A 12223-nucleotide genomic window follows, 5' to 3' on the forward strand; every position below is an offset into this window, starting at 1 on the left:
GGCAGCAATCACTCGCATGACCTTGCGGCTCCCATGGCCTGCTGCTGCTTTTGGTCGCCTGTTTGCTGGATAGCGAAGCTACCACCGCAACAGCCACCACCACTGGAGTCTCCACTGACCACCAGTGGCAGCGGCTCCTGGTAGCAGCCATCGGAGGTCATGGGCAGCAACCGTTTTGTCCCAGAGAGCTCATAGCTCTTCTACCCAGCAACCACCACCAGGCGTACAACCTCCCACTGCCACCAAGGAAAACCACCATGGCCTCACATGGCAGCAGCAGCTGGCGGCAGCCCTTGCAGCCGCTACATCGCAGCAACCGCAGGTTTGCAAACGCAAACCTGCTATGTCGACTTTTTTTTTTTTTTTCTTTTGGTCCATAGATCACCTAGCAACTTTTGCCGATGATCAAACTATGACCATGGGTGACCCAAATCCCACGAAAGAAGGGGAAAAGGAAAAAATCAGGTGCTTTGTGAAAACTTGCGACTTGCGGCCAACGCTTTCAAAAGCTTTTTACAAATCAGGTTTTCAAAAGCTTTCATGCAAAACCCTTTTTTTTTTTTTTTCTTTTCTTGTTTTGAAAAATCCAAAAACAATTCTTCCATAATTCCGCATATCAATTAAATCCAACCAGCAATATTAATCCATGAATCCAAAATTGCTTAAAATCATACGTAAAATTCTTAGGGATGGCTCTGATACCACTGTTGGGTTTTAGGGACACTACGCAGCGGAAAAATAAAAATTTTTCCCTAAAACCATCCAGGAATCACCCTAGATTTTACATATGATGTACTAAAAGTAGGGTTTTAGGATTACCTTAATCCAAGCGGCGTCTCCCTGCAGCGTTGTTTGAGGATGGTCAGCCCCTAAGCAGTCCAGTCGTCCTGCCTCTACTGATATCCACGCTAGAGCAACCCTGGGTCGTCTCACGAACTATGTATTGAAGAGCAAGAAAAAGTTGCTAGCCCTTCTTGATCTTATTCGAAAAATATGTGACGCTCACAGATTCTCCCTTTTTTGCCTTTTGTTACCTTCACCCTCTCGTATCTGTATCTCACCCAAAAAAAACCATTGGAGAGAGAGAGGGATATATGATGATATAGAATGATGAGTCTTCTTATCTGATTCAAAATCAAAACAATAAGACTTCTCTTAACACAAGACTCTATCTATCATTATCTGATAGATAAGAGATAACCATTTACTCTTATCTGCTCAAATAGGCCTGGGATTAATTTTCTTTTAAAATTAAACCCCTATAATACACATAGTTTCAATCCAGGATTAAATCTCTATTGCGTGTGACCCAATAGGTCCCGAATACATTGGTAATAATTATGGTTTAATAATTAGATAAAATAAACGACTTTATTTTATCATAACTTATAATAAATAATTAATCCATAATTATAAATCACGAGCGGTGTCTAGCAACACATCGTGATTGCCCAATTATTCGGAATTAGTCAAGGGAATTTGACCTAACCTTTCCGTGAAAAATTACCGTGTAATTATTATCCTTTCACCAAAGATATCCAATTAGTCAGGAATAAGGAATAAGTGCCAATTCCCTGATGACTAATTAAATTTTCTAGTTCCCGAAATTTACCCTTAATTAGGTTAAATTGAAGACATTCTTCAATTTACCTAATAGTCGACTTTAGGGTTAATTTCTCACTAGTGGCCATCCGGATATCAACTCCTTCTATCAGAGTGGTAAATCCTATCTTGATCACCCATTTTCTTTACGTGCTTCACACTACATCCAACTTCTACACTTTAAGGTACTCACGAAGAGTAACAAGTAAATAGAGTCAAAATGTAGCGATTCACACTCAAGATACTATGGTGATCTCAAGTCGTAGGATCACTTACACAATTTTTCACTAGAGATACACCATTGGCACTAGATAGATATCCTAACGGGATCTCTAAACGGATCACTCCAATGCATTTGTACTTTTCAAATCATCTACACATTAGCCTAAGTATCTTCATACCATAGTTGATGAGAACAACCACTAATTACATTAATTAGAGGCTAACTGTGTACTAGTTTTACCGTACTAAAGATGTCCTATTTCATTAGTACAAAAACTAGGGAATTTTAATAATATTACTATAAATGTGATTGATATCTCATAGTCACCAACTCTTGTGACTATCATCACATTAGTAATATTATAAGGACTTTATCGGTTGTATCTAATATTTAACAGATAAATAAGAAGTTATTAAAATACAAAACATATAATAAGGAATGTATAAAATAAAAACAAATACATTGTTTTAGGGCATACATTCCAACAATTTCCCACTTGCACTAAAACACATTATCCATGTTTTTCATCCCATAAGATAATACATGACTATCATGCTTCTTTTGAGGAAGAACTTTAGTAAGAGGATCAGCTATGTTATCCTCTGTGGAGACTCTCTCTATCTTTACATCATTCCTAACAACAATTTCTCTAATCAAGTGAAATCTCCTAAGCACATGTTTGGATCGCTGATGAGACCTAGGTTCCTTGGCTTGAGCTATAGCTCCATTGTTATCACAGTACAAAGTGACCGGATCAATAATGGTTGGAACCACACCAAGTTCAGTTACGAACTTCTTGATCCAAACTGCTTCCTTAGCTGCTTCCGCGGCCGCAATGTACTCGGCCTCTGTTGTAGAATCTGCTGTGGTGTCTTGTTTGGAACTCTTCCAACAGACAGCACCTCCATTAAGAGTAAAAATGAAGCCTGACTGTGATTTACAATCATCCTTATCTGATTGAAAACTCGCATCAGTATAGCCTTTGAGCTCTAACTCACCCTTTCCATATATTAAGAACAATTCTTTGGTCCTTCTTAAGTACTTAAGAATGTTCTTAACGGCTATCCAATGACTCTCACCTGGATTAGCTTGAAATCTGCTTGTGACACTCAGAGCATAGGAGACATCAGGTCTTGTACATAACATAGCATACATAATTGATCCAATTGCTGAAGCATATGGAACATTGTGCATCTTATCAATCTTAACTTGTGTCTTTGGACACATGTTTTTAGAAAGGCTTATACCATGAGTCATAGGTAAATTACCCCTCTTAGATTGATCCATGCTAAACCTCTTTAGCACTTTATCAATGTATGTAGATTGTGAAAGACCTAGTAGCCTTTTAGATCTATCTCTATAGATCTTAATGCCTAATATATAGGCCGCTTCTCCCAAATCTTTCATGGAAAAGTTCTTCGACAACCAACCCTTTACCGATTGTAACATCGGTATATTGTTTCCCATTATTAATATGTCATCTACATATAAAATAAGGAAAACAATTGAACTCCCACTAACTTTCTTATACACACAAGGTTCATCCGGATTCTTGAGAAATCCAAACTCTTTGATCGTCTCATCGAATCGGATATTCCAACTCCTAGATGCTTGCTTAAGTCCATAAATAGACTTTTGTAACTTACATATTTGACTAGGATTTGGAGATGTAAAGCCTTCAGGTTGTGTCATATACACATCCTCATGCAATGTCCCGTTAAGGAACGCGGTCTTTACATCCATCTGCCAAATCTCATAGTCATGATATGCTGCTATGGCAAGCAATATCCGAATGGATTTAAGCATAGCTACTGGTGAGAAAGTTTCATCGTAATCGATTCCCTCTTTCTGCTTGTAGCCTTTGGCTACCAGTCTAGCTTTATAGGTAACCACATTACCATCCATGTCAGTCTTCTTCTTGAAGATCCATTTACACCCTACAGGTTTTATCCCTTCAGGTGGATCAACTAAGATCCACACCTTATTGTCATACATGAAATTTATTTCGGAATTCATGGCTTCTAACCATTTAGAGGAGTCTGGATTACTCATTGCCTCTTGGTAGGTAGTAGGTTCGTCATCTTGAATGACTAGAACATCATTGCTATGGCTCACAAGAAATTGGTATCTCTTGGGAGTTGAGCGTGTTCTTACTGACCTACGAAGCCCTTGTGTATTAACAGCTTCAGTATCTACCCCATCATTATGTGGTTGAAGCTGTTCTTCATGAGATCGTTCAATGTTTGTTGGATGATCTTGAATTTCTTCAAGATCTATTCTACTCCCACTGCTTCTTTCTAGAATGTATTCTTTCTCTAGAAAAATAGCATGTTTTGAGACAAACACTTTTTGCTCAATTGGATTGTAGAAATAGTATCCTATAGACTCTCTTGGATACCCTACAAACAAACATTTGTCAGATCTAGGTTCAAGCTTGTCTGACTCTGCCCTCTTCACATAAGCTGGGCAGCCCCAAACCTTCATATAAGACAGATTTGGTTTCTTTCCTTTCCATATCTCATATGGTGTGGAGTCGACAACTTTAGTGGGTACTCTATTAAGAGTGTAAGAGGCTGCATCTAATGCAAATCTCCAAAACGATTTTGGGGCACTTGAGTGGCTCATCATAGAACGAACCATATCCAATAAGGTTCGGTTTCTCCTTTCAGATACACCATTTAACTGTGGTGTACCTGGAGGAGTCCATTGTGGAACTATTCCATTATCCTTTAAATAAACTCCAATTTCGTCATTTAAGTATTCTCCACCACGATCAGATCGTAGTATCTTAATACTTTTATTGGTTTGTTTTTCTACTTCATTCTTGAATTCCTTAAACTTTTCAAAGGATTCAGATTTGTATTTCATTAAATACACGTAACCATATCTCGAATGGTCATCTGTGAAGGTGATGAAGTATGAAAAACCTCCTCTAGCAGTGATCGACATCGGGCCGCATACATCAGTATGTACTAGCCCAAGTAAATCACTGGCTCGTTCCCCTTTTCCAGTAAAGGGCATTTTGGTCATTTTGCCAAGTAAACAAGCTTCGCATGTATCATATGATTCATAATCAAATGAATCCAAGTATCCGTGTTGGTATAACTTGGAGATGCGTTTTTCATTTACATGACCAAACCTGCAGTGCCAGAGGTAGGTTTTATTTAGTTTATCTGTTTTCATTCTTTTTCCACTCACATTGAGAATTTGATGATCAAGATCTAGAATATATAAACCGTTATTCCAACTTCCAGAACCATAAAACACACAATTTTTAGAAAAAGAACAACATTTATTCTCCTGGGTTATCCGAAACCCATTTAAATCCAAACAGGAAATAGAAATGATGTTTGTAGTAAGTGCTGGAACACAATAACAATTCGATAATTCTAAAATCAATCCACTGGGTAAATTGATATAATAAGTCCCTACAGCTAAAGCAACAACTTTTGCTCCATTGCCCACACGTAGGATGACTTCTCCTTTTCCCAACTTTCTACTGTCCCTTAGACCCTGCATAGATGTGCAAATGTGAGAACCACATCCGGTATCTAATACCCAAGAGTCTGATTTGGAAGTAGACACATTAATCTCAATCATATATGTACCTGATGATGAAGCTTCAGCAAGCTTCTTTTGCTTCAGGCTCTCCAAGTATGACTTGCAGTTCCTTTTCCAATGTCCAGTTTGATTACAATGGAAGCAGGTTGCTTTGGACTGATCCGCCTTTGCCTTTTTGGGTTTTTGGGTGGGCTTGTTTTTGGATTTCTTAAATCCCTTTTCTTGCCTCTTCCTCTTCTTAGAGGAAGTAACAACAAGCACACTAGTAGAGCCTTTTCCCTTTTTGATTTCTTTCTCAGCAGTTTTCAGCACATTCAACAATTGAGGCAAAGTGTGCTGCAGATTATTCATCTGATAGTTCATAACAAACTGTGAAAAAGAATCTGGCAGAGATTGGAGCACTAAATCAATATTCAGCTCCTGATCCATCTTAAAACCTAATTCGGCCAGTTTTTCAATTAGCCCAATTATTTTTAAGACATGCGGAGCAACAGGTGCTCCCTCTGCCATCTTGCACCTGAACAATTCTTTAGAGGTATCATATCTAACCGTCCTCGATTGTTGTTCAAACAACTCTCTCAGGTGTTGTACAATATCATACGCTCCCATGTTCATGTGCTGCTGTTGAAGCTGAGGAGTCATGGAAGCTATCATGATACATGAAACTTCCCTATTGTCATCCTTATGTTTCTTATAAGCATTTCTAACAGCAGCAGGTGCAGTAGGTTCAGGCTCTTGAGGCATAGGACCATCAAGTACATACTCAATTTTCTCATGAGTGAGAACGATAAGGACATTACGATGCCAATCAAGAAAGTTTGTGTCGTTGAGTTTGCAATCAGTAAGAATAGTACGAAGGCTCAAATTGTTACTCATTCTACAACAAAATGAAAGATAGAATTTGTTAGAAAAATGTTTTGTTTAATAAAATCATAAAAACTTCAAAATTATGATTTTATTTCCACTATTTTTTTTCAAATCAATTACCCTCCAAAATTGTTCAATTACCCTCCAAAATTGATTCGGGAATTTCTAAAATTTCATAGTGGCTAGAATCCTATCTTAATTCATTTCGACCTTGAGTGTGTCCCAACAAATCGAAAATAATTATGAAAGGTAGGTACTTTTACCAATTACAACTTATTGTAATTCCTAGATCAGTTGGGTGTCAACTCTTGACTTTAAATCTTTATGAATCAACCCAACACTTGCCTCTAAAATTAATGATTTTGAGTGAATCCCAACAAATCATAATTTTAGTTAAATCAAACCCATCATTCTTGAGAACATTTCCCATAGCAAAAACACGTAGTAAGTAAGGCAGCCTTGGGTGAATCCCAACAAGCTGGCACTTAATAACTACTCTAGTTTTAGACTATAATGATGGAAGGCATTTTATTGATTTAATATTATTGTTGAGGGATTTGTCTCCTTTTTTCCAAAAATATTTTATAATTATAATTTGGAAAAATTGCTCATTTGGTCTCATCAATAAACATGCATATAACCATATCAAACTTATAAACATGAATTTAAATCGTGGATGGTTGTGGATATTCCTAGACTAATTTCCCCGGCCATTAGGAAAATTAGCATGAGACTAAAACCTTTAATACCGCGACGAACCCCTTCGTTGTAGTATGCCTCCTTTCTTCTTTTCAAAGTAACAATTTCTATATAAATAATATAAATTCCTATCATCTATTCCTATCTATTGTACATTACAAATAGTATAGAAGAAACCCCGAGTTACATTCGGGGGGAATTTAGATGAGAAAAGAATTTACAATTAGAAAATAAGAAAGGCAGGACACGCAGGCCCTATTTTAAAATTAATTACAACCATTCAATCTTAGAATGATTGTAACCATCCAAAATACCACAATCATATTGCGTACTATATCCACAACCATCCACCATGCATTTTCACGATTTAAACAACTTTAAATAAAAGAAAAGCATGTAAAATAAGCAATCTCAATTCATGGATTAATTGGATTTAATTCCTAAGGTCCCAAACAAATTTTGGGTCCATGCATACGCAAGAAATATTGGTAAAATTAAATTTTATTAGGTCAACTTTATCCTCAACTAATTTGAGGAAAGAATGGGAAAATAATTCAAATTAATCAAATTAGTTCTAAATTAATTCCCAACCTAATAATATATGAAATAAATGATTCCATACTACATTTTAACAATTAAAATGGGATTTAATTCAGAAGATTGCCAAAAGTTCAAAACTTCAAGTTTTAGAAAAAAAATATTTTAGTTTCCTAAACCACTCTGCAATCGTTTTCTAGAATCACTGGCTACCACCACTGGCCACCATTTCTACTGTCACCATTACTGGGTTCTGTACTTATCACCAGTGGCAACGGCTCCCAGCAGTAGCTCCCAGGTGGTCGCAACAATGGAGCTCAGCTACAGCAGCAACCTGCTGCAACTTTTCCTTGCATAGGTTGCTGCTGCAATTTGCAGCAGTTTTGATGCATTCTCATGCCTTAAAAGCTCTTGGTTTGCTTACCTAGCAACCACCAAGAGCTATAGCAACTTTCCACCACCACCAAGGAAGCCTCCCATGGCCTCACATAGCAGCGGCAGCCCTTGGAAGATCGCTGGCAGCAATCACTCGCATGACCTTGCGGCTCCTGTGGCCTGCTGCTGCTTTTGGTAGCCTGTTTGCTGGATAGCGAAGCTACCACCGCAACAGCCACCACCACTGGAGTCTCCACTGACCACCAGTGGCAGCGGCTCCTGGTAGCAGCCATCGGAGGTCATGGGCAGCAACCGTGAGGAGGCTGCTGTGCCCTGGCCGATGTCTACAGCAAATCTGCTGCGCTTTTGTCCCAGAGAGCTCATAGCTCTGTTACCCAGCAACCACCACCAGGCGTGCATCTCCTACTGCCACCATGGAAAAACCACCATGGTCTCACATGGCAGCTGCAACTGGCGGCAGCCCTTTCAGCCGCTACATCGCAGCAACCGCAGGTTTGCAAACGCAAACCTGCTATGTCGACTTTTTTTTTTTTTTTCTTTTGGTCCAATGATCATCCTGCAACTTTTGCCGATGATCAACTATGACCATGGGTGACCCAAATCCACGAAAGAAGGGGAAAAAGGAAAAAACCAGGTGCTTGTGAAAACTTGCGACTGCGGCCACGGCTTTCAAAAGCTTTTAAAAATCAGGTTTTCAAAAGCTTTCATGCAAACCCTTTTTTTTTTTTTTCTTTTCTTGTTTTGAAAAATCCAAAAACAATTCTTCCATAATTCCGCATATCAATTAAATCCAACCAGCAATATTAATCCATGAATCCAAAATTGCTTAAAATCATACGTAAAATTCTTAGGGATGGCTCTGATACCACTGTTGGGTTTTAGGGACACTACGCAGCGGAAAAATAAAATTTTTTTCCCTAAAACCATCCAGGAATCACCCTAGATTTTACATATGATGTACTAAAAGTAGGGTTTTAGGATTACCTTAATCCAAGCGGCGTCTCCCTGCAGCGTTGTTTGAGGATGGTCAGCCCCTAAGCAGTCCAGTCGTCCTGCCTCTACTGATATCCACGCTAGAGCAACCCTGGGTCGTCTCACGAACTATGTATTGAAGAGCAAGAAAAAGTTGCTAGCCCTTCTTGATCTTATTCGAAAAATATGTGACGCTCACAGATTCTCCCTTTTTTGCCTTTTGTTACCTTCACCCTCTCGTATCTGTATCTCACCCAAAAAAAACCATTGGAGAGAGAGAGGGATATATGATGATATAGAATGATGAGTCTTCTTATCTGATTCAAAATCAAAACAATAAGACTTCTCTTAACACAAGACGCTATCTATCATTATTTGATAGATAAGAGATAACCATTTACTCTTATTTGCTCAAATAGGCCTGGGATTAATTTTCTTTTAAAATTAAACCCCTATAATACACATAGTTTCAATCCAGGATTAAATCTCTATTGCGTGTGACCCAATAGGTCCCGAATACATTGGTAATAATTATGATTTAATAATTAGATAAAATAAACGACTTTATTTTATCATAACTTATAATAAATAATTAATCCATAATTATAAATCACGAGCGGTGTCTAGCAACACATCATGATTGCCCAATTATTCGGAATTAGTCAAGGGAATTTGACCTAACCTTTCCGTGAAAAATTACCGTGTAATTATTATCCTTTCACCAAAGATATCCAATTAGTCAGGAATAAGGAATAAGTGCCAATTCCCTGATGACTAATTAAATTTTCTAGTTCCCGAAATTTACCCTTAATTAGGTTAAATTGAAGACATTCTTCAATTTACCTAATAGTCGACTTTAGGGTTAATTTCTCACTAGTGGCCATCCGGATATCAACTCCTTCTATCAGAGTGGTAAATCCTATCTTGATCACCCATTTTCTTTACGTGCTTCACACTACATCCAACTTCTACACTTTAAGGTACTCACGAAGAGTAACAAGTAAATAGAGTCAAAATGTAGCGATTCACACTCAAGATACTATGGTGATCTCAAGTCGTAGGATCACTTACACAATTTTTCACTAGAGATACACCATTGGCACTAGATAGATATCCTAACGGGATCTCTAAACGGATCACTCCAATGCATTTGTACTTTTCAAATCATCTACACATTAGCCTAAGTATCTTCATACCATAGTTGATGAGAACAACCACTAATTACATTAATTAGAGGCTAACTGTGTACTAGTTTTACCGTACTAAAGATGTCCTATTTCATTAGTACAAAAACTAGGGAATTTTAATAATATTACTATAAATGTGATTGATATCTCATAGTCACCAACTCTTGTGACTATCATCACATTAGTAATATTATAAGGACTTTATCGGTTGTATCTAATATTTAACAGATAAATAAGAAGTTATTAAAATACAAAACATATAATAAGGAATGTATAAAATAAAAACAAATACATTGTTTTAGGGCATACATTCCAACAAAATCAGCAAGGAAGATTTATTTTGACTTTTACCTGTAACTTTGGGGTGTGCATGAGTTTACAATCAGAAGCTAAGGCGCTTCTTTTTGGCATCCGTCTTTGCATTGCTAGAGGATCCTTTAACTTTCATATGGAAGTAGATTCACAAGTTCTAGTGAACATACTTCAAGGAAAATTTGCATGTCCATGGCGGGTTCAGAGGAAAATAGCTACATTAAAAATTTTGATTGTTTCTTGCTCATCAATTCAGCATTGTTACAGAGAAGCGAATAGGACTGCTGATATTTTGTCTAACTTTGGGCTCACTGTTAATCCAAAGTAGAATTTTACGAAGTTTGCATCATTGCCTAAAGCAGTGCGAGATGAGCTTAAGCTTGAGAGACTTGGCCTTCCGGTCTTTAGATATTCATAATGTTGTTGTGTAAAAGGAGTAGCACTCCTTGTTTCTTTTCCAGAAGTTAATTTTTGCTTTTTCCCTATTTGGAGGTAAAGGTTTATGGACCCCTCCTGTATAGGATCATAAATATGATTAAAAGACCGACAGCAGCCAGGGCCTTAGGTCACTTAGGTCAGTTGACCCTCTTCAAACATATTATTGAAATTAACTTCAACAGCCCAATAGACATTCAAATTTGGACACGTCCGAACGTGAGTTCAAGTTTTAAGGTATATATATATATACTAGAGATTTTCTGGTTGTGCAAGGCACAACCAATGCCCACTATATTGTGCCAAAAATATTGAAGAATTTCCCGGTATTCTCATTTCTCTAAACAATGATATGTAAATTCTTGCCAAGTTATAGTGTCCACGCATATGCATAACTCGTAGAACTGAAGAATTGAAGTCATTGTTAACTTAATTGGATTGCTAATTAAGCTGCTTAATAGGCGAGACCACAGTGGTACAGTGCACTAAAAATTCTATCTGGAAGACATTAATTTTTGCTCTTATATTTTAGATATCAATCAATTACTTCTCATATTGGCTGGCAAGGAAGGACCTTAAGAAGGGATGTAAATCTTATGCCATTATGGACCATAATGAAGTGCTTGCATACTTCCACATAAACCACAAAGAATCCAGACAAAGAAGCGCATATGCAATATGAAAAATAAACATGAATGAAGAACACAATAAATGTAAATTAATTAAGTCAACAGTACAGAATCTCTCTCTCACACATTTTTACCATAGTTTGTAAAGCTCCGACAAGTATTAGAAGGAAAAAAAATTCAAATCTTGGGCTAATTCAACCATCTTGGACTTTAAATTATCAAACATCCATAACAAAGATAGTTAAACAACACCACGATAAATTACTAAATCGTAGAACAATAGTTCATCACTTCACTAACACTTTGAAATTCCTTACAGTCCCAAATATTTGATGCCAACATGTCACGTTCATTCCAGTCCCAAATGGCACCATGTGGACAATGGCTTTCATGTAGCACTTTGAAATTCTTTCAGAAAGTCCTAACAATGTCAGCATTGATATTAAAAAGGTCATCTTTAGTCATTGCTGGTTTCCTAGGAACTCCAAAAGGAATGATCGGAAGATGCATGCGAGTAAGGGTATCCTCCAATTGCTCTTTTTTTACAAAACCATGCAGCTAGAAATGTAAACCATACATTAGTAACAAGTAACTTGAGGGTATTTGTTGGGTAACACCAAAATACCAGCACCTTGCACACTGGTTTTACAAAACAGTAATGCTAGCTTCAATATCACTTAATAATACTCTGCTAGTCAAGTGGCACACATGAAATTTTAAGGTATATCTCAATTAGCTAGGACTATCTACTTGAAATCAAGAAAAAAAATTACGTCAAAGAATCAATTCATTCACTCACCAAC

Source organism: Coffea eugenioides, chromosome 9 (assembly GCF_003713205.1).
Source record: "Coffea eugenioides isolate CCC68of chromosome 9, Ceug_1.0, whole genome shotgun sequence".
NCBI lineage: Eukaryota > Viridiplantae > Streptophyta > Magnoliopsida > Gentianales > Rubiaceae > Coffea > Coffea eugenioides.